This window comes from Castor canadensis, chromosome 2 (genome assembly GCF_047511655.1).
Source record: "Castor canadensis chromosome 2, mCasCan1.hap1v2, whole genome shotgun sequence".
In the NCBI taxonomy this organism is placed as follows: Eukaryota; Metazoa; Chordata; class Mammalia; order Rodentia; family Castoridae; genus Castor; species Castor canadensis.
In genome coordinates this window covers 8,244,096-8,250,107 of record NC_133387.1, presented here as the reverse complement: position 1 = coordinate 8,250,107, position 6,012 = coordinate 8,244,096, and positions in this window count along the sequence as shown.

Sequence of the window (6,012 nt, the reverse complement as noted above, 5' to 3'; positions counted from 1 at the left end):
AATGCTGATTCTTAAGACAGATCATTCTTTACAGAAAGAATTTTTTGAACAGTCAGGATTTATCAATAGATTTATGGATTCTCAGATCATAGAACCCTGCTATCTAGCCGTATTCAGGCATAGATTAGACACCTGCACAGGAATGTCCTAGGACCTGTTCTAGCCTTGGTTGGATGGTTGAGCTAGATTAATTGATTTAACAAACATTAAGCAGCTATCATATGCCAGCTACAGCACATAAATAGAATATTCTCTGCCCTTCACAGCCTCAGAACCTGGCAGGAGACCCTCTGTGATAGAACACTACTTCCAGTGAGTGACGATAAATGTTACATGAAAATGAAAAGCATTCAATCCTCAAGCAGGAGGGAAAACCAGATTCAAGTAACATTGCTGCAGCTTCTCCAAACCCTTCGTGTACTGTGTGTATTATAAATATCCAAAAGAAATCTGGAATCTGGTATTTCCTGATTACACTTAAGCACAGGGTACCTATTGTAACTGTACATAGTATCACAGAGGCTTTGTGGAGCTCTCTTTCATGGCACTCACTCAAGATAATGGTGAATAAGAAGCAAAGTCTCGGGGGCCGGTGATGGAGCTCAGTGGTTGTTTGTCGGGTATGCACAAGGACCAGACAGGGTTTGATCCCCAGTACAAGGGAGGGACGGAGGAGGGAGATGTCTGCTCTGTGTTATCTGGGTTGAATCTCCACTACCACAAAAACAAACAAAAAGGAGGCAACAATTGTGTAAAGCCTTCTGTAAAGAAACAAAGCAGGCTGGTGGCATGGCTCAGGTGGCAGAGGGCCTCCTAGCAAGTGTGAGACCCTGGGTTCAAACCCCAGTACCACCAAAAAAAAAAAAAAGCCAAAAAGACAATGAGAGAAGAGTCAAAACAACCTAAAGTATCTCAAGAGTTGTCCAGAAGGTCCAGAGCTCTAGCTCTTTCTAATATTGGCCCTCAATCGACGTTAAAGTTAAGATGTGAACATCCAACTAAGTAAAGGAGAGTAAGAATATGGCAGAATGTGGGAGCTATGAGAGATCCTTACAGGAGCAAAGTTCTAAATTACAGAACGGGGTTTGTAAACCCAACCATATGTCCATAGAACATATGGCCATCTACTAACCTCTCAGCCTCTCTCCAGGCATTATCAGAAAAGTAGAGAGTTCACATTTGGGTGTTTTATGTCATGCGGTGCTTTTCTTCATAATTTTTAGTTACCATTTCTTTGCGATGGGGAGCATAAGGACAGTATTGTGATTTTTGTGTTGCATTTTCCTGAAATACTAAGAGGATCAACAGTCTAGTATTTATGATGATGTTAAATATCTTCCAATCTAAGACACATTCCGAGGCGATTTTTAATTACTGTGACAAACTTTTGCCACTGCGACTTCCAAAACTCTGACAAACAGCCTGGAAACTCCCACTTTAAAACAATCATTCTTGTCTGTGAGCCTTTCCAACAGAGCAGGCTAGCCAATTATGTCATAGTGTATTGGTGTAATTAAGCGTTTTGACAGGAGAGGGACTTGTTTATGTTCCCAACCAATGTGCCCTGCCAGGTTTCACATCCTGAACTGAAGACAGAAATGAACAGAGAAGCATGAAAGAAGCAGAGCCATCCATGGGATTTTACACAGAAATCCCAGTTCCAGATACCAGAGCCTGGGTTTTCAGTGCTATCCTGCCCATCCTCACCCTGTCCATCAACTCAGGAAGCTATGGAACGAACTGGCACTTCTTGTTTTAAAGGCAGCCATACTGGAAGTTCTCTCTCTGTGTTTCCAGCTAGGTCAACAGTACAGCTATCCATCTGGTCAACCAAGATGGGTAACTCAGAGGAAACACTGATCTCTCCTTCTCCTTCACTACTCGTGTCCAACCAATCACAAGTGCTCTCAATCCCATCTCAGAAAGTGTTTGGACTAAAATCTGTCTCTCTCAGGCTTCATGATCATTGTCAATATCATGTCAGCTAACTTTGGGAATGCCAACATAAAAGATGTGTTTACTACACCATATTCTAAAACTTCCCAGATCTGTGTTAGTGCTATTATCCTTCACCTAGCTCCATGAGGCACAGTAGAACACATCTGGCTTCCCAAATATACTGATTCTGAAACTCTTCTCAAAGAACATATTGTAGCAGTGAGTTCTGGTAGAGCACACTGCAGAAGACATTGCCTAAAGTATAACATAGAGATTTTCAAGATCTAGTCCTAAAAATTCCCTTTTTAGCCATGATGATATGAATTAGGGTATAACACAACTAGGGATTGGTTCCCATCCTCTGTCCTGCCCATTTTCGAACATGATACTGGGGACCTTTATTGAATGGGAGAGCAATTAGCACATGACTATCCCCTGGAGAAATGAAAATAGTGTCAGCCTTCCAAAGGGAAGTGACATGATCCTCGCATTTGGGAAGGCTTAGAAAATGGAAAACCTGAGCTTGTCACACTGCTCTCTGACCTGAGAGGGCTGCCATGGGACAGGTGGCTAATGGCAACAGCAGTCACAGTGTGGACACTGCTTCTCCTGACTTTAATAAGTCACCAACAACCAACAAGAGTTTTTCTATTCTCTCAAGTTTAGAAAACCTGGCCCTAGTGGTTAGTCATCTGAAATTGTTTCAGTTTTTACATCAGGCTCTCTGCTCCTGGCCTGTCAAGAAAGAAGCCCCTCCTGGACAGGACAGTCACCTCCTCCTACCGCACTGGATGACTCCTTCAGCAGCTGTGCTGGCATTCCAGAAATGCTAGTCCCAAATGATCTTGAAATCTGATGACTTTCCTGTAAGAGGCTGGGTGAGACACACTCAGCAGATTATACCTCAGCACAGGAGAACAAGGCTGGGAAGAATGGGGTGTGGAGTTCTGATTACCTCAGTCTCCATCAACAAACCTCCCATGGCCCTCATTTGTCTAACCAAGATGACTCAGCCTGGCATCAAGGATCTCATGATGACCCCATCCTCCTAACCAATCCCTCTAATTATGGGGGTAGCAGAGTGATTAAGAGAGAACAATGAAGGCAGATTCCCTGATTCTGCCTGAATTAGTTGGTACTAAATGACTTCAATCTGTCTGAGTCTTGATTTTCATGTCTGTAAAAAGAAGGGAATGGTAATAATAGCGTCTGTCCCCATAATTTTCTTTGGAATTAAATAATACCTGTAGAGTGCTTAACGCAGACCTCATTACACAGAAAATGTTCAATAAATCAGGGGTCTACAAACTCCAGCCTATAAGTCAAATTAGTCTGCCATCTGTTTTTATAAATAAAGTTTTATTGGAACTCATTATTCATAGCTCCTTTCCTGGTACAGAAGCAGAATTAAATCTTTGCAGCAGAGACCATGGAGCCCACAAAGCCCAAAATATTTACCATGTGACCCTTTACAGAAAAATCCTTCAAATCCTGCAATAAATGATAGTTTACTAGCTTACCCCACTCCAAGCATACCACATACCATTCCTCTCTCTCCTTTGTTTTGGCATTCTCTTCTCCCAGAATTCCCTTCCCCACATGGACAGGTAAAACGCAATGCCCGACACTATTAGTGTTCAGAGGGTGCTTCTTCCTTTTCTTCCCAGCTCTGAAATATTATTTCTCTAATATTGACTTGACTTTGTCACAACTAAAAGTGATATCTTCCTAACATCAGTCTCTCTATTTATGCAAACTTAGGACACTGTTCAACTTAACGTATTCCTGTTCCTTTTTTATTATTCTTCTTTCCTTCCTTCCTTCTTTCCTTCCTTCTTTCCTTTCTTTCTTTCTCTCTTTCTTTCATGGGACCTCAATAAGAACTTGTTGAATGAATGACAACCACGCAATATCGTAATATAAGGCTCCAGGCCCTTGAACGTGCTCTCCTCCACCTACAGGAAGCAACCGCTAAATTCACATTTTGAGCAGCGTGTAGCATCAAGACCACACCAGAAAGCCGAAATCTGACCAGGGACACAACTGGAGTTCAGAGCAGATGTTTCCTCGTGACTCACCACGGATCACCATTCACAGTGATCTCGCTGTGACCTGACATTATAGGGTGTCCCTTCCTTCTCCTCCTCCTTTTTCCCATCTTTCAAATATTGTAAACTACATCATGCACAGGGTAATATATAAATATATATGCATAAACATATATGATTTAAATAATACATATATAAATAATACATATATGATTTAAATAATACATAGTTTAATACATCATTTAAATGATAAAGCAAACACCTATGTGGCCACTTCCCAGCTTAGATAAAGGTCTATCACCCATGGCTGGGACACCGTCTGCTTACTCATATCTGTCACCCTCTCACTTGCCATCTTCCATCATGGGTAATACCATCCTGATTTTCATGTTACTTCTTAGTTTTTGTTCTGTTCAACCCCGTATCTCTAAACAAGTTATCTTGAGTTCTGCCTGTCTTTTAACTGTATATAAATGGAATTATACTGAATATAGTCTTTTATAATTGTTGATTCGTTTAAGGTTCCCCAATACTGGTACATAGAACTGTACTTTCTTAATTTTCACTGCACATACTGTTTTATGAGTCCCCAACATTTATTTACCCAGTCCTCTGTTGATGGACATACTGGGTTATTTTGAATGTTTGCTCTTAGAATGTTGGAATGCCAAGGAGCCCTGAAACAATGTAAATATGGCTACCCAAGACAAAAGAGCGAGAGAAAAATGACACACAAAACTACCCAGCCCCGATGGCCTGGGGGCTGACATCCAGCCCCTCCCTGTCCTCCCTTCCAGCCATACTACCTGATGCCCAACCTTCCCAACCTCCCCCTTTCCTGACACACGATGCTTAAAAACCCCAACCTGTAAGAAAACCGCACTCTCGTCCCACTCAGAGTGCCACTCGGACAGCCAAGGGCCCCTCTCAGGTCTTTCTTCCCAAATATAGGCCTGCTGCTTGTGAAGGTCCCAGATTCTTCCTCAGAGTGTCTCTCCTTTTCCTTTCCTGAGTGCCCCAGTTCTTCACCCTCATTTTCCTTTCATTTGCTATTATAAATAATGATATCATAATATTCCTTACAGCACAAGTGCCAAGTTGTAGAAATGTTCAACTTTGCTAATTCATACTAAATTGTTTTCTGATGTAATTGTGCCAACCGGTATATTCCGTAGCCTCAGCAACACTTTGTATTGTTTTATTTTATTTTATGGCAATTTAGTGAGTACACACTGATGTCCATTGGTGGTTTTAAAATTTATCTTTCCTGCCTGCTAATGGGGGTGAACAGCGTTTCCTAGGTTTATCAGCCTCTTGCGTTTTCTCTCCTATGAAATGCTCACTCATGTCTTTTGCTCATTTGCATTTGTCTTTTGCTTTTGTCTTTTTCTTAGTGATTGATTTTTTTTGGTTGACTATTACCTTTTTCTTAAAGATTTGTAGGAATGATTTTTATATATTCTGGATCCTAATCTTTTATCTATTATATGTGTTGTAAATATTTCTCTAGAACTCCTAGAGGGTTGCTATTAGGGGAACCTGTCCCAAAGAGCGTCATGCCCTGGTGACAAATCTCCTGACTCAGCTCAGGGTATTAGACTCTTGAGAACTGAGGGTGCACAGACAGGGAGAATCCCAGTCTTCCTGCTGAGTCAGTACAGATGCCAAGAAGGCCTATGACAATCTCATCCATGATACTGGCCATCAAAACTAGAACCGTTTGGCCCCAGATAAGGCTTGGGACACACTGGCTCTACTTGGGCATCCTCAGAACCACATAGCAGTGTTTCAGTTGTCATCCTTCTCAGCAGGTTGCAGCTCCCATGAGCCAGCTGTCTCCTCTTACTCTGCCCAAGGGCCAGTTGTTTCAGGGAAGCTGAGGCTCCTGATGATCATGCTGGTCAGCAGCCAGAATCTCACTGCTCAGCAAATAGCCATCAGCTGATGGAGCCCGGCCTCTGCCAGGAAGGTCTCAGCTGAGCCTTTTAGCAGCTGGCTGGGCTCTCTTAAGATCCAGCCAATGTAG